Here is an 18,821-nt window from a genome sequence, read left to right on the forward strand (position 1 = left end):
TTAGTGAAGGCATCATTTGAAGGGTCATTTTTTACCCTTAGGACAAAGAGAGTGTACAGAATGTTAAGACTACACATGGGTTAATGTATGGTGATGTCACGCACTGAAATGGCTTTTGTTCAACATTCTTCAGGGTGAGTTTGGTTAGCAGAACGAGGGGGCATGAATGGAAATTGATGAAGGATAAATTTCGCAAAGATATTTGGATGTATTTTTTCACACAGAATAGCTTCCCAGGACATGCAGTGGAGGCAGAAACTCTGGGGGTTTTCAAGACCAGGCTTGATACGGTGCTAGATACCATTTAGCCTTTAGGCAAACTAAGCAGTAGGTACACTTTAGTGGTTGGAAAAGGCGAGCATTGCTGGACTGAATGGCCTGTTCTCACCATTATATTATGTTACGTTATGTTATTATTTATTTTTTGGAATGAGGCAAAGAAAGGGTTGGCTTTAATTGCACTTTGTACAAAGCTATGCCTTCAACTGAGGTAGACATTCAGGTCAAAAGGCAGTCAAGCAGTCTTACTGACAGAGACAGGAACTGTCCCTGGTGCTGAAACAATGCTGATAATTAGCCTTCTTTGCTCGTTTAGTTTACAGTATTCAGAAAGATGACCTGGAATGGATCTTCTCGTGATGCTATTTTGAGAACGCGTCATCAGTCTGGTGGTTCTATGTAGCTTCACTTTCTTGGATAGAGCTGTCTGGTCTATCTCAATCTGTCATCACTCATATCATATCTCATTCTGTAATGTTTGACTGTTGAAAAATTCCTTGTGTCTTGTTTGGCAGCTGCCCATGTATTGACTTTCACCAGACCTCAAAGTTGGCAAACCTTGCTTTCGATTCTGTGTCTTACGAATATGCATAATAGATAGCGATGTGATATTTGAATCAATTGATTCAGGTCGTAGAATGGGATACCGTTCTCTGTTTATTCTCATGTATTTTATCCCAAGTGATATTTTAAGAATTAGCCATTTTTATCAGGGCTTTGTTGCATCATTTTTGTCTCCTGGGTTGTATGTTTCCCCAGGTTTTTTTGTGTATCTGAAAGCTGAAAGGTGTGGCCTTGTTAAATACAAATCCTAGATGCCTATTTCACCCCCATATTATTTTATGAAGTGCACTGTTATTTTACCGTAGTCTTTTGTAGTATGTTCCATTCATGTGTTAGCTTGCCTGGTCAAGCTGCCTAAGGCATCTTTGTAAAAGTCAGGCCCCTTCAAACACATGAACCAAATGAAAATGAACCCAATTATGCTCTCTAATCAGCGCCCTATTTCACAGAGGAAGACTGTAATCTCTGCCCATTGTGCCTGCCTCCAAATGTAGGGCAGTAAGCCTCTATCAATGCAAGCAGACGTCACACAAGTCCCCGTCAATTATAATAATTGAAAAAGGGGCAGTGCTTCATTTATGTCATGTCAATTGTTTGTGGAAAATATACTGTAAGCAATTTAATCTAGATAATCATCTTTCATTTAATATTTTCAAGTCCATATTTTTACCAAATAACCAAATGTATTTATGTTTTAATATATGTCATTTCTTGATGGCATGATGTGCATTAGCCAGTTAAACTGTAAGGCACAGTCATTATAATTGAGAGCCAATCTCATATGCTTATTGCGTTGTTCCCTGTCTTTCTCCTTCTCTCTCATTGCATTCTTTAAGAAAGAAAAGGTTTTGCGAGCATATAAAGCATCAAGCCTTCTGGGTTCCATGGTGTCATCCTTTAAACAGTAGCATTGCCTTGCTTCTGTGACAGCATTTGGGAGCACACTTGACTTCAGTCACTTTAACTCTCTGTGAAAGATGGTTATAGAACACCCCCTGTCAACAATGGAAGACTCTCTTTGTAAAGATCAATGGCTTCCACTTGAATCTCACAACCCAGTTTTTCTGTGGCATTCAAGACAAGGTTGGGTTGAATGTGGCTGGTAGACAGCCAGTAATGGGCGTGGTTCTCTGAAAATGTCTTGACAGTATTGACAAAGGCACGTCAACTGACAGCTTATGTGAACATATTAATTACTTTGTGTGTGCGTGTGTGCATGTATGCATGTGTGTGTGTGTGTGTAGGCGTGTGTGTGTGTGCGTGCGGGTGTGCATATATGCATGTGTGTGTTTGTGTGTGTGTGAGTGTGCAGGCGTATGTGTGCTTGTGTGTGTGTAGGCGTGTGTGCATGTGTGTGCACGTGTGCATGTGTGTGTGCAGGCTTGTGTGTGTACGCTTGTGCATGTGTAAGGCTTTTGAACGATGCTTGTTCATGACGGGTGAGTATGCATCAGAAAAGCAGACAAGGCTTTGAGATGGTGACCTTGTGATCTGAGGAGGTCACACAGTTAGAGGAAACCCTATAGGGCTCCAGTCCAGTGTTCAAGGCAAGGTTGCAGAGCACGATTTTACAGCCTTGATTACAAGTGGCAATTTGGCTTTTGCACAGGGGTGCCTTGAAATGTCAGGTTTGTTTTCTGAGGACACTGAGGTAACCTCTCATTGAAAGCCGCTATACTCTATAAACTAGGAATGTGTAATTTTCTTTTCAGATTTAATTTGCATGTCAAAAAGTAAAAAAAAACTGTTATGATTAAAGGCCACAGAAATGAAGGTACAAAAGGGCCTTAAAAGGTACAAATGCTTGTCACTGGTACAGTACCCCATAGGTGCTTAACATTGTATCCCTAACCAGCAATATATAATTAATTTGTACATTGTTTGCTCGGAAATGTACACATTTGTACCCAAAGACAACATTACTGTACTTTCAGGGTACATTTAGGAAATTTGATCATTGAAGAACAAAAAAGGGCCTCCTCTGTCACTTTATTTCTGAGAGTGAAACATGTTTTCTTCTTCATCTGTCATCTTCTTTTTGTCAAGCAAATAAATGCAGCTAATTCTCTTTAGAGTGCCCACAAGAAATTTGAGAAATATTTTAAATTACTGCATTCTAATATGATTTGTGATGGTATTTTAAAGTGTGTACTACCAGTGCTTTGGTAATCAGTATCATCTCTGAATATGGATACATATATCATTTTTAGACCTATAATTTGACTTTGAAACTTACTGAGTGTTTTTGATCAGGGTTGATTGCAGGATGGCTTTCTCACCATCATCATCATCATTTTATTAGCAATTTTTATCATTTTATTAAAGTAGCTATTTAGGTAGATCTGCACACCAGCTTCTTAATGCAAATATTTAATCAGCCAATCATGTGGCAGCAACTAAATGCATAAAAGCATGCAGACATGGTCAAGAGGTTCAGCTATTGTTCAGACCAAATGTCAGAAAGGGGAAGAAATGTAATCTAAATTACTTTGACCGTGGGATTATTGGTGGCAGACAGGGTGGTTTGTGTATGTCAGAAACTGCTGACTGCTGACAGCATATGGTGCGAAAAACAAAAAACATCCAGTAAGCAGCAGTTCTGTGGGCAAAAACACCTTGTTAATGAGAGAGGTCAGAGGAGATGGGCCAGACTGGTCAAATAACCATGCATTACAACAGTGGTATGCGTGAGAGCATGTCAAACTTCTACGTGGATAGGCTACAGCAGCAGAAGACCAATCAGTCAAAAAATAAGTGTAATAAATACAAAGAGCAGTGACACATTTAATATTATGAAATACAAGTGTTGTGTTTATTTAGAAATGTATTTTACATCTTCATATTTTAAAAATAAATAAAAACAGAATTATATATCAAGACTGTATGAATGTGTGAGGGGAAAATGAAAAACCTGCACTGGGAAATTAGAACTGGGGTAATTGTGGTTTTTGTGTATTTCTGGGAACTGCGAATATATTGTAGGTGACCATGTCAATGAAAATATGTAATATGTCAATAAGCCTTTTGAATCACAGCATTATTGTGGTTTTCCCAGCACACAACACTGAGCGGTAATGGGGATCTCCGGAATCTCTGCGGTGTATGCTATCTAAAGCGTTATTATGCACTGCAGAGTTATCTAAGGTCTTAACCTGGGAAACATGGAATGTGTGAATATTCCGAGAGAGAGAGGGGGGAAAAAAATCATCTGTGGGCTGTGAGACGAGGTCTCGGAAAGTAACCGAAGAGTGAACGCATGCCACAATTTATTCATCAAGAGCCACGCCGTCGACAGCCATCTTTTCCCATTTCTGCTATATGAGAAACCCTCTATCCAGCATGTTTCACATCACAGTGTTGGAAACGTTGGGAAAAACATCTCTCCGCGCTGTTCCCACGCTGCCTTCTCGGAGAACCTAAAAAGGAGGCCGCTCTCTGACGACTGACACGCAGTCGGCGCCGTTTTCAACACGTTCGTACTTTTAATCACTTCATGACTCGCTCGCGACAGCTCTGCCCTGCTGTGCTGTCGTTTCGGATTCTACATGCTTGATTATTAATGCGGTAAAGTGAGATTTTAGAAATATGCTACATCCAGCATCTTATGATCTTATGTGCTTTCTGTTGCCTGCTACAGTATGTTCTCTCGCAGGTTTTTCTTTGAAGTTAAACTGTCGAAAGTAAAAATGCACAGTGCCCTCTAGGGATATGGAGAGGAATCTTCTGCGCTCTTTCTGTAAGTTTGTTGATTAGGTAATATTAGATTTTACCTACACCTCTCAGGCGTTTAGCTCATTGTATTTGCTCAGGGATGTGCTGCAGTAACTTTGGAAGCACATGTTAGTGTATCTTCAATGTTTGCCTGCCATTTTATTAAATCCTTATTACATTTCTGCTGTTGGCATCATTCCTCCTGAGTCTGTTTTCTGCAGAAAAGGAGAATAATTCAAAATAAATGAAAGTTTTGTCAAAAGAACCAATTATTTTCTGTTTGACACAGTTGTGCAAGAGAATAAATCAAATAGGCCTGGACATACTTAACAGGTTTCTAACAGCAATAAGAGCATTATTTGAAAAGACCTGAAAATGTACCGTTTATAGGGACATTTTATTTGTAGCCACAAGCGGTTGCCAAATAACTTCCTATATAAGTTATGGATTGTGATTAAGTTATATCCATAACTTTTTTTTTAACTTTATGTTAATTTATGAAAAAATAAATAAAAGTAGATAATAAAATAAAAAATAGGACACCTCAAAATCATTCAGAACATTTAGAATCAAAGTTAACCAGGTTCTTGATCATATTTAAACCTGCTGCTGTACCTACATGCTCTGTGCCATGTCTTTTCATGGCTTCCTTTAAGCACAGGTTATTCCATCGTGTTGCAGGGGGACTGCATGCTTTAGACAGCCTTATTTGACCCAACATTTTCTTAATTAATACCAGGTTTGGGTGTGTCAGTTGCTCAGAGCTGGGTAATCTTTGGCACTGTTACCCTCATGTACAAGAGTTGTAGTGTTGAGTGCTGTAGGTAATATTGAACACTACTTCAGGTGATTACATAATGTATAAAGTGACCTCCACTCAGTCACACACTCAGACTGTGTTATAATAGGCTTACTATTACATACAGTACGTACTTATGTACTACATACACTAGCTTGTCACAAATCAATTTGCAGCATTATTTCATAATACCAGTGCAAAGGCTAGGCTGAAATACATAGAATGCATAATGTATGTAATGTGTCCGTTTTTGTTTGATTGCGTTCTTCACATTCAGGTGTTAGCTGCAACCACCTGAGAGAGCTAAAAGCAATCAGTGGGCTATTGCTTTCAGCTGCATGTTCATTGTGTCTGAAACATACATGAATGAGACGCCTTCTGGAACAGCAGCTTCAGGTGTTTCATAATTAATACCTTTAGTGTTCGTTGGACGTGGTGTATGCTATTATTTTTGTGGCTAAATTCTGTGCCTGAATGGATATTTTGGGTGCACAAAAATACTTCTTGCACATAAATGAGCTAAATTTTGCAGAGGAGCGCATCATTGCACAAAGAAACTTCTGCTAACGTCCATATAGTGCACGTACATTGCCTGACCTCTCCACATTCTAGCTCTCTCAAAGCCTGGCCTTCGCGCTTGCACAACAATGAAGTACAGCGTTAGAAATGTATCAATTCTGATTGGCTGGCCCGATCATAAATCAAAACATTTCCCGTATCTGACCCTTTCAGTTAAGATGCAAGTAGAAGATAATATCTGTTGAATCGGAAACAAATCGGAAACAAAGAATAATAGCTGGCTATCGTTAGCCTTGGCTACCTATGCATCAAGTCTACTGAGCTAGCTAATTGGTTTATGTTAATTATGTTAACTGAAATGTTATTTGGGACATTAAACCTGTGAACATTCCCTGATATTGGCTATGTAACATGACGCACGGAACCATGTAAATAACTAGTGTGCAACCATAACGAGTTTCTCCCTTGTTTCTTGGTCGTCAGTTTGTTAGCTAGCCTATCTTTCTTCGATTAGCTCGGTATCTAGCTCATCCATGAGTTGCCCTGGGTCATGGCTATAGCTTTTTAATAACGGAAACCACTATGAGTCAGGGCTAATGCATGGACTGGATATGTTAGTTATTGTATAGAATAATGGGGTCGGTTCGCCACCTTACAGTGCATTGTCCCTCACGATAGACTTAATGGACTTGGTGGGTTGTGTTTGCATTGCTGAGTATAAATGCATACAAGAAACGTTGCTTTCCTCTGCGAAATGAAGTCCCTTTTGTGCAAAAAGTCTCTTTTGTGAAAAGGTCCCATCACAAGCTCAGAATTTTGGCGCCAAAATGAGGCCATAATGGTGGTGTGGGGATTGGAATGTGTGTGTGTGGTCGTGCACATGCATATCTGTGTCTTATTCTCAGGTACTCTTGCATTTTCATGAAAACATGAAAAATATGATGCCATTTTATGTACTGGAACAGGCTGATTTTCAGCTGGTTAGACATTTTGTAATTGCCTGAGGCAAAAGCAGAAGCCCTTTGGAGATGTTCTTTAACCTTTATTTTAAGGATTGTAAAGCCTATTGAAGTAGTTTTACACTTGTATTATATTTGTTTACCTCGTACAATGTATACTACAGTCATCTAATCCTCTAAGGACTGAGGGCTGTTTTATTTTTAAATATATTACTCTCAATAAATAAGCCCTTAAATTAGTGCATTTGCTGTGCATGAATGTTTTATTTTGAAATGTTCATGATAATGAACATTTAATGCATTACTGTTATTAAAGGTCATACTGGTGATTAAATGGCATGTTGCAAATGGCTGTTCCCAGAGAAACGTTTGCAGGTCTTTTACACTGTGTGAATTCTATTTACGGACTTCCTGTAAGCAATGTTAGCTTACATGGCTGGGTCGGTAGCTTTTGTCGGATTCACTCAAATGACAGTTATGTAAATCATCCTTCAGTTACAATTAAGTCTCCGAGTACCTTTGACCAAACAGGATCCAGTTAGAACTAGAACTAGCTGCAGATTTCTTTCAAACCAGAGGCAAGAAAATGCCCAGGCTGTAATTGCATGTCCGATTGGTTGACTGTAATGTGCATTTTTTGCCACTGACAAGAATTTCTTAAATGTCGGTTCCTACTACTGTGAACTCTACCCCTGTAATGTATGAACATGAGAACTACTAGCGTCTACTGTCCAAGACCAATACACATGTGCAGGACTGCACTTTATGAGGAAAACATGTGATATGACATTGCCGATTATTCCGATGACCATATGACTTTCTGTTTTAGGTACCCTGATATCATATATCATTCACTGCAGACAATGAATAGCCTTTGCCCACTGAATAAAAAAAATGAGATACATTATTTCTAACATGCTTGCACATGAACAGCCAATCAACTTAACAGAATATAATTTAAATAAATATTATTCATCCCAGTTCAAGCAATATGTTTATCTCGATGACGATAAATATGATACTGTATATTGTACACACATGAGCTCCCAATTCTTTCAGCCATTTTTCTTGTGTATATATGATGCGTGTGCACAAGGTGTTGCTGACCGTGAGAAGGGGAAGTGGTTGCTGTCATCCATTATTACATTACATTATTGGCATTTGGCAGACGCTCTTATCCAGAGCGACGTACAGTTGATTAGATTAAGCAGGAGACAATCCTCCCCCTGGAGCAGGGTTAAGGGCCTTGCTCAAGGGCCCAACGGCTGTGCAGATCTTATTGTGGCTACACTGGGAATCGAACCCCCAACCTTGCCTGTCCCAGTCATTTACCTTAACCACTACGCTACAGGAGCCCCATGCTATATATTTCTATTCAGCAAGCGGCATGCTAGCGCTAACGATGATAACGATAAACAAAGGTCAGTGCTCTTGCTCTTGCTAATTAATATTATATTTGCTTGCTTGATTGCTGAGATGCTAGGGGCCGTAGCATTGTGTCACCATCACCGTAGCATAATAGAGGAAACCTTGGACCTGTTCCTATTCTCTCTTCCTATCTCTCTCTCTATCTCTCCCCCTCTCTCACTTTTTCTCTCCCCCTCCCTATCTCTCTCACCCCCACCCCCACTCCTCTTCCTCCCCCTCTCACCCTCTGCAGTAGGAGAAACTGTTGGGCCACAGTACAGTGTACATCGCCTGCTCCTTATTATTGCCCCTGTCTTTAATGTAAATCATGAACTGAGGAAAGGCTTTTTCATGCTTGAGAGCCAATGTATGGAAAATGTCACTGCTGGTTGGGGTTAGTTAAGATTCTCTGTACGGTGACTCCCCGGGTTGAGCCTGCAACCCAGATATGTAGATGTTCTTCAACCCATTCATTTTATAGCCATCTGTAGCAATTATACTTGCATCACCTTTCACACATTACAATCTCATTGGAAGGACTGTAATTCATTAATCTATTAATAAATGACATGCTGTTATACAACACATTACAAAAGGAAGGTAGCACAGTGACAGGAGGGTCCGCGTTTTGTGATGTTGGGTTTCTGTGCCATTAAGCGCTTAGTGGTGTTTGTGCAGCTTTTTATTTCTTGTTTTTTTATGAGCTAAAAGCCTTCTCTGGGTATCGTCCAAGGAGAATGCGATTCCAAATTGAAATGGCATTACACAAAATGTCCCTTTAATCATGTTGTCATTGTAGGCACGTGTTTCAGAGACAGAGACTGAATTTTCTGTGTGATCTCAGCTGGTGTGTGTTTGTTCATGTGTGTTTACTGACCTCACCGGGATGCAGGTTCAGGTTATGTCTTCCTGCCCTTCCGTAACTGAACCATTTGGATTGGAGGCCCACTATATGCAGACCTTACAGTTATTCTATGGAATATTTACCCAATATTTATACAGTATTTAATTATTTACCACAGCTATTAGGTCAACAGGTCTGCTGTTGGCCTAAAAAAACTGAAAATGCAACACCCATTTGCAATCTGTATTTGTTGATTCCTTATTCCTGTTTTGATTGTGGCGATGAATATCAGTGCCATTATGTTCTGAATAAACAGTGTTATCAATAACTTGTGTGTGCAGGGAAATTCTGCTGGAAGATCAGAACCCATGTCACAGCCTGTCAGATCGCCACCTCAGAGCCAGCTCATGCTCCCATTTTCTCCCCCACAACACAATCCTGTTCGCCATTCTGCTCTTTCCTGGTCATAGACCTCTGCCTCCTGCCCACAGTGTATCATCAAGAGATTAGTGTCTGACATGGAAAACATCACCACCTCAAAAAATACCTTAGAAGTTTGATTGGTAACATGGCAAGTTGGGCTTTCTAATATCTTACAATACAAGCTCTTTACTAGATGGTGGTCAGATGTTGGCCTTCAAGAGAGTGAATGGTTGGTTGCTTCATGCAAGGTTCACGCTGCTTTGAACATTTTTTTTAAGCTATGAAAAATTAAAATATATATACTATATATATATATGCTATATTTGTTCAGAGAATCCCTCAATGATTTTGAAAGAAGGATACCTTGAGACTGTGGAGAATGCTATTCTGCTGCCTTTCTGCTGAATACAAATCCCTGTGCTATGTCATTACATTCTAGTGTCAGTAGAGGAGAATAGGTAGAAGAGAGAAATGTCTGCATCAGTCTTCCTTTTGAAAAAAATTGTGAGAAACCAAGCAATCGAGCAATTGTGGAAAGTCACGCATGAAAAGATTCCATTTAACCACCTAGAAGCCTGCCCTTTAGATTCCTCCTCCAGCACCACACCAGTGCAACCCAATCCGCAGTGCATTCACAGCCCACGGCTGTCTACCCACGGGCTGTTTGCCTTCTGCACTTTGCAAAAGTGTTGTTGCTGTTTGAGGAAAAAATGTTTAAATTCATTATGAATGTGCAGGTGAGAGGCGTGCTCTTTTGTGTGCCGAATTTTTAAGTTTGTGCACTGATAGGCAGAGGCAAAAAAGCCCTGTACTGCACAAGAATATTAATGCACCAATATTTCTTTGTGTTTTGTGACTCTGCTTCAGTATCCATCCATTAAATGCGCACATTTTCACTTTTGCACAGACCTTTTGTCTGTTTCTCTTTTGTACACTCAGTGAGCACTTTTTAAGGTGTTTATTAGACTTCCGCTGCTGTAGCCTATCCACTTCAGAGGTCTTGTGTGTTCAGAAATGCTCTTCTGCACACCACTTTTTTGTGTTACTGTCACCTTCCTGTCAGCTTTGACCAGTGTGGCCTTTCTCCTCTGGCCTCTCCGAAGGCATTTTTTCCTGCAGAACTGCTGCTCACTGGATGTTTTTTTGTTTTTCGCACCATTCTCTGCAAACTCTAGAAACTGTTGTGCAACAAAATCCTGGGAGATCAGCAGTTTCTGAGATATTCAAACTACCCTGTCTGGCACCAACAATCATTCCATGGTCAATCATGGTCAAAGTCACTTCGCATTTCTTTCTGATATTTGGTCTGAAAAACAGCTGAACCTCTTGACCATATATGCATGCTTTTATGCATTTAGTTGCTGCCAGCCCACTCTTAAAATGCAGGTTAAAAACCAGTAAAATTCCATAACCAAATTCAAGTCAAAGGAGAAATAACATAAAACATTAAATACTCTTAATCTAATATATATTTTATCACATTCTTGATTAAACAGATGGAATAAACTTAAAGCTGCAAAAATAGGTAAAAATGAACAAAAAATGAAAATATATAAGGAAGCATGTATTAAGTCACTATTTACAGAACTTTACAGAAATACTTTATCTGTTAGTGAATCATCTGAAAATCTAGTTGTCTATGTTGTCTATTATTGGCTATTACTGGTGCTATTTCGTGAGGTAAACTTTAGTGGTATACATATTAGCATTTTGCTGGCAAAGTGTTTTGTTGGCACAGTACAAAATAGAGTGCAGTTTTCAATTATGAACAAAATGGCTATGTGGAAAGGCTAGGTCATCCACATCCAAATGTTTATTGTAAACAATTACATTACAGAGTGTCTGTGTGCATGCGTGTGAGTGTGCATGAGTGTGTGTGTGTGTGAATAAAATAAATTAAAAACAGTTCTTCTCAGAAGTTACATTCTCATCAGCCGTAGTGAGACAAAAACCCTCCTCTTTTTAATGCTGAGCTCGGTCATGTAGGAAACTGTCAAGGCGAATTTGGGACATATTTAGAAATCCACTTTGAAGCGTGTCAGGCGAGGTCGGCCAGGGAGGAAAGTCTTTGTGAAAGGGCTTGATTATCGCCCGCCTGGGGAGGTCCTTTGTCCCGGCCCCACGAGAGAAAGGGTTAAGACCACTTAGCCCGAGGGGGGGCACGCGAGTGCAGCCGGAATCCCCCCCCTCCCGCCGCTTTATAAAATCAGATCCCTGGGTAAACATACAGATGTGAGGAAAGGGCTCTGCGCGCTACTTTATTCCCTCTGACAGTCCTCTGCAGAAGGGGGCTTGCTCGATGTGCTTGCTGGGAGCGTGTGCTAACTGTAGCAGCCTCGTTCGCAGAACGCACCGTGTGCCTTTGTAAATGTGTGATCGTTGGATGATGCTGGTCGTTCATTCCCGACGTCCTGCCTCCCCCTCCCTCCCTCCCTCCCTCCCTCCCCCCGTCCCCCGTCCCCCAACCCCCTTGGGATGTGGAAATGAAGTACACCACTCTATGATTCCCTCTGAATGCCCCAGGGTCCTCAGCCCTCAGAGTCAATATGGTCTTACTCTGTTTGGGTGACACAGGGCCTTTGTGGAGGTCTTGCTCTAAAGACCAACGGGCAGACTGGTGCTACATCATTTGTTTGCTAAAATAAGCCCTAGTTCGGTTTAAATTGCTTGTCTTGGATTGTTGGATTTTCCCTGGCTGGCGTTGAGTTGGGTGCCTTACTCAACAGAGCAACAGCAGTCTCCCACCCACATTTCACACGCCTAGCCATCTGTCTGTGATTCATTCGCCTTCATTCTCAGGTTTTTACACGACTAAGTCATGAGTCATCGTTTCGGTTCCGTTCACTTTTAACATTCGTAATCCCTAATGTGGTAATTTACCTGTCCTTTCACGAATACAACATAACATAACATATGAATACTGGCTTGGTTCGGGAATATTATAAATGAAAATAACATTTAAAAAGAAATGTGGACAACCTTGAAAATACCATCATTCCACATTTATATAATCTAACATTTATACAATCTAGATATCCTGAATTCACCTGGAATGAATAATGATAATTCATAGCTGTCAAATGCTACTGTCCATGAACACGTAAGTGTATGATATGAATCAGTGTCTGCTCTATGTATTTTAAACAGAATAATTATTATCTCACAGTAACCAAATATAGTTATGTCCCTTAGAGAACTCTTCATGCTTGAACATTGGGCACATACTGTATTATTAAACATCACTTTTTGTTGCCCATTTGTACTCAGGAATTATGCATATTTCTCACTTAATATGACAAGAGTGCATAGTTAGGCTCTTATTCTAAATTTGTAGTGATTGAGGTTTAAGGTTGTTAGCTTTTGAAGTGGTGGTAGATCTGTTTTTGAGCTTGCAAATTGTGATGTGCTTCGGGGACATCTGTAGCAAGCGCTTTTCAGGGCATTGCAGAAATAAATGATAAATGATCTTCTCTTTCAAAATGATGAGTTGTTGTTTATCAAGAAAAAGTCCTTACCCCGAAGTTCCCACGCCTCTGGCGAGATACTGGAGAAACATGTAAAAACATTTTTTTGGAGGCGAGGGGGGCGGGGGCTGGGATGGGAGAGGACGTGACCCGGAGGCCAGCAACGTGACCGAACAACCGGTTCCAGCAGGTCACTAACTGACTGCAGCCATTCCTGCAAATGTAAAACCTGGTGCTGCTCACACAGTGCCCTTAAAAACAACCTCTGTCACCCTACCACAATCTATTTTTTTCTATTTTTTTTATTGTTATTATTATTATTATTATTATTATTATTATTATTATTATTCTCATAGTCACAGTAGTAGTCACTGCAGTAGAGAGCCATTACTCAGTGAGCTAACTGACTTTTTAAAAAATACGTAATACAGTACGTTGTTTCAAACATCAGTTGGTTCAGGGCATTGCAGAAATAAATGATAAATGATCTTCTCTTTCAAAATGATGAGTTGTTGTTTATCAAGAAAAAGTCCTTACCCCGAAGTTCCCACGCCTCTGGCGAGATACTGGAGAAACATGTAAAAACATTTTTTTGGAGGCGAGGGGGGCGGGGGCTGAGATGGGAGAGGACGTGACCCGGAGGCCAGCAACGTGACCGAAAACAGAAAAACCGGAAAACGTCTGTCCTCGGAGGAAAGATGTTTGCATGCGCTGCGCACGGGCGCCGCTGGGACCTGAGGGTTGCCGTACCCTTTTGAAGAACATTTATGCAGAGAAAACGGAGAGGGAGAGCGAGAAGGCGAGTCTCGCACTGCCACAATGGGCCCGGCCGGTGCCGTGTGTGTTTTTTCCTCGGCCTGACGGGCCTTGTCCGAGCGCTATCTGCGCGTGTCAGGGTGTCACCGCGTCCCCACGGAAAACACGTCTTCCCCGCCTGCCAGGCAGGACGCTCCCGGACTGTACACGCTGGCCGCCGCTTTGTCCCCGGCTGTTCACAACGCCGTGCGCGTGTGTCAGGGCTGAGCAGAACTGCTGCGAACACACTGCGGTTCTGAGAGCTAACGTTTCAGATTTTCACATCTATTACTATTCAAGTGTGTATTCTCATCAGCATTTTCTCTCTGTATTCTGTATTTGTCTTCTGTATTTGGCCAAGGAATGGCTTTGATATGTGCTGAAGCCCTGCTAGCAGAGGGAGAGGAATACATGCTGTTTACTGTTCAGAAGGCATATCTGTATTCATGTTCCACAGCGTTGTGAAGTGAAGCGCTGAAGCCCTCCGATGGCCACAGACTCACACCACTCATCGTTTTAGCCCACGGCTACAACCGGTTCCAGCAGGTCACTAACTGACTGCAGCCATTCCTGCAAATGTAAATCCTGATGCGGCTCACTCAGTGCCCTTAAAAACAACCTCTGTCACCCTAGCACAATCTATTTTTTTTAATTATTATTTTTGTTATTATTATTATTATTATTATTATTATTATTCTCATAGTCACAGTAGTAGTCACTGCAGTAGAGAGCCATTACTCAGTAAGCTAACTGACTTTTTTAAAAATACGTAATTGTTTCAAACATCAGTTGGTTATTAATTCTGTTGTAGCTTTATTTTGTATTGAGTATTTTCCTACTGTTATGTGTACATTTTAAGTTGCTTAACAACCTTTGTTTCTGCATTCTGCATGTTTAGTATATGATATATTTTAAATAATTGAGACAATATAGAGAAATTAGTCATTGAAAGTAATTGAATGCTGGAAATTGCAGATCTACATATAATTGGGGGTTTATATTTTCTGTTAAACACATTTGAAAATCAGCAACAGGCAGAACGCAAGGTATAGTATGTACAACCAACCAGTTTCCTAAGGTTTTATTACCACATTGGGTGCCTTTTAAAAGCAGCAATACTGACACTTATTATTCCCTCTTTTGTCCTTTTAAACCATCCCATTTTCTGAATTTCCCTCTGGATCGTGAAAAAGAAATAAACTACAAAGCCTTTCTCTCAATGTGTTGGTGTAAGTGGTGAACAATTGCCAGAATGCTACAGTTCAGTATTTGCCAGTCTCATGGTGATTAAGCTTTTGTAAGATTCGCTTTTGACATTGTAACTTCAAGAAAGGACGACAGCACTAGAATTTTTGATGACAGTTAAATTATCAACTGACCTTTTTTCACATTTAATTGTTCCTGCATAACATTTTTCCAACTGCTTTTTGTTCAGTTACTTTGACACGGTGCGGATAAAAATTATGGTCACAATCATCCAAATATTTCCTTAAATTAATTTAACATTGTGGTCAATTTAAAATGTACTTCTGAATTATGTCATGTCAAAATGCAATTACTGCATTTCTGAGACCCTATGCTATCTCAGTCAGAAAATATGCTATAACATACTGGTATGGGAGGCCATTTTTAATGCAAAACCTTATCATCAGCACAGGGGCACACCTTTGCTCTAGTTCACAGTGAGGTCTTTCTTCAAGATAGGCAGATAAATGGAGTTTCTGAGAGAAAAGATATCTACCGAATCAGTATTTCCATTTGATAAGTGTCACAGACACTGGAGTGCTTGAATTGGCTGGAGTTTGCCTAAATTCAAAGAATACGGGCGAAGGCAGAGCACTAGCGATCTGAAGAAATAGATTGGTAGGTCATTTTTGTCTGTATTCTTGTTGTTCATTTATTCTATGAACATTAATGATGAATGCTAATTGGAAAGCACCTGAAAACGAAATATAAACTCCTCAGTGTACCTGGTGCTGTGTGTGGACAGTTTATGAATCTTCCTCATTCCTTTTTATTGGACATCCTCAGTCTTGAGCACCATGCGCTAATTGTTTTGCCATCCTTTCCATTGTGTTCCCAATTACTGTAATGAAGCTTGTAATCCAAAACCAGCAGACGGGAGCACAGACCACTGCATATTCAAACATTTGTTCCCTGTACTTTTATAGAAACATTGTGATTCCTGTTGATAAGTACATTGTGACTATAACAAATAGAAAGAATAGCTTCATGAAAAAATAAAGGTACTGAGAAGCCTAAATACTGTATATAGATGCCATAGCAATGTGAATGACCAATCAGCTCCTGATACTATCAGTAAGAAAGCAAGCTGGCTAGGGAGTAGATTATTGACCAAATAATAGCATACACGTTTAGGCAGACCTGTTTTATAAAAATTCTATATTTTTCGAGTGCAGAGCCCAGAAATAAAGTAAAGGGCTACACTACCTAAACAAAATACTAATACTCATACATAATTATGAATCTGATTTTCAGATTTGAATAAAGGCTAGTATTTATAAAATCAAAAACGAGTTTAAATAAAGCAGCCCCTATATAACAATTATTCTTAAATTTTGCTTTTGCATTCTTAAGCTCACAGAAGATGACTTTCTGATGTTCTATAAACTGCTTCTATCAGAGTGAATCTAGTAGAAGGTGCATTAGCTGCCAGACTTTGCTTATCAATGAATAGTTATGTTATTTATAATTGAGGCAGTCACTTTTCCGGTTGTGTTTTGGGATATATGCATTTGCACATTACTTTGCCGTTGCCCTTGAAGGTGCAGCAAAATTAGCATTTGAATACAAAAAAAGCCTGATGATAATACTTTTTTTTTTTCTCCATGGGAACCAATTGAATTGCAAATAATTGGGCAATAGGCTGAAGAAATGGGGAAAGGGCTCTCAAGCTTGATTCTGAATACCAACCAGCCCTCTTATGCATCGCGTGATTTCAACAGAAGCTGTGGCCGGATAATTTTATGCCCTTTAATGGTATTACAAGTTTCCATTAATGCCTCCCTCTCTCGGCGTAACACTGAATATGCAAGATGTAAATGAACGTGCGAAAATAAATGTGGAATTGCGTTTGACTTGAAATGCCTGTCTTATCGGGTTCAAGTGGAAAATGATGTGCCGGGCCTGGCTGCCCTCGACCACCACGTCTCCATGGCAACCGGCGGCAGCTGAAAAATGGCAGCCAGACATAGATGCCCCTTCATTAAATATCAACATAGCCGCTGACAGCAGAGATAATGGCCAATAACACAGTATTATGTTCTGAGTAAATGAAAGGCTCTTGGGACTAGCTGTCATGCTTCAGGGAGTCGAGCCTTACTGGGGCCGGTAGAGAATATTCACCGCACACCTTTCTGAATAAACTGTCCTCGTTGTAGTGGTGTGGCTGTGGTGCTGGTAAATGGTGACCCTGTGTTAGCTGTGGATTCTTGATGCTTGTCACCACAAGTCGCCTAGTTGTACTTCATTTGGAGTTGCTGTTTATTTATTTTCACTGATTTAAGGTTTAACAAATGAAATGTTACTTTTTATGTCACAGAACGTGCAGTGAGATTCAATTTATATGATGAATGTATGAACTACTGGAGAGCATTTTATTTTACTTTGCCACTGTAGCCATTTTGGATGTAACTTCTCATGGTATTTTTGGTGATATAAATTATTATGCATTTTCATCTACCCCATAGAGTATGTGCTACTATACTGCATGTACTACTTTGATGCAGTGGTTTCATAATGAAGGATATCTTTGCTGCCTTAATTGCTTCATGAACATAATCTAATCTCATTTGACTGAGTGATGAAGACAAAGGATATATTGTTTGCCCAGAGCTGACATTCATGTCCTTATTATTAGTATTATTAGTGTTATTAATACATATTATTATTATTATTATTATTATTATTATTAGCAAATGATGTATGCTCCATTCCAAAGTTATAAACCGTGAATGAAGTCAGTTGCACTGGTTGAGAATGAATCAGATTATTAGGCAGTTACTGGGAGTGCGCCCTCCCTTTGTTCTGTGATATTCTGCGTTTGACGAGCAGATGTGCTCCGGGGGCCTGGGTCTGATGTGTCCTATTAGCTGTAATCTCGCTGTAACCGAAATGCCTAAACGTATTACAAAGACAGGAGGAAATGTAGTTCTTTTGTCTCATAACCAGCCTGTCTTGTGTGGATATTTCTGCATGACGCTCCGTCATTGGCGAGTTTCCCGCAGCAAATGGAAAATGAGATTGCTGAGGAAATTATCGATGTCAGCGCTGCTACCTCAGTCCTATTGGAGCAATCTTTTTCTACTTCCGTGTTCATCAGCTCTTATTTTGAACATGCTTAATTTCCTCTATGGATGCGTAACCCCTGGAAATGACAGTCATTTAGCCGCGCTCCACGCAGAAGGCTAGCTCTCCAGCCTCCACCCCCCTTTGATGCTGAGGCTGTTTTTGTTCTGACTACCTCAGCTGCTGTCTGCCATTATAACAAATTACAGAGCATTCCTTGTTGCTTTCAACAAGTCAAAATATATCAACATTTTAAATGCAGGAAATGTGAAATTTGGTGAAATTTCCGAGATGTTCCCTGCTCTCGGACCCAAAGAATTACAGATTTTTCTTGGGATCCATGGATGTGACCACAATGCTGAATGAGCATAATTAGTTAAACGAGCAACAAAAACAACACACCGTCCACTAAGTGGCTACAGACTGTTCCCTGCTGAATTGTTTCCCCCAGAATTTCACTTCTAATGAAACCACAGACGTGTATTTGAAATCACAGACGGTGTTATGCTTATTACACTGGAAAAGCAAAATATGAGTTGAGTTTAAGGGAAAAAAATATGTGTCAGATGGAAGGCAACATATTATATTGAGTAGAATGACAATACATAACCATTCTTGGCTAATTTTGACATCATCAGGTTTCAACTGAGGTTTGCTTCATTAAACTTTTGTGTATGATAAAATAAAATCTCAGTTAATGAGGGTTAATGATGATTCTGTGTAGGCTGTTCACTATGTATTCAAGTGTA

General features: G+C 40.0%; 1 protein-coding gene across 18 annotated transcripts in view; it reads left to right on the top strand.

Annotated features, from left to right (window-relative positions):
- The window catches only part of nrxn3a (neurexin 3a), a 329,043-nt gene that overhangs the window by 45,882 nt on the left and 264,340 nt on the right, over positions 1 to 18,821 (top strand). The window lies entirely within an intron of this gene.

This window comes from Conger conger, chromosome 1, assembly GCF_963514075.1.
Source record: "Conger conger chromosome 1, fConCon1.1, whole genome shotgun sequence".
In the NCBI taxonomy this organism is placed as follows: domain Eukaryota; kingdom Metazoa; phylum Chordata; class Actinopteri; order Anguilliformes; family Congridae; genus Conger; species Conger conger.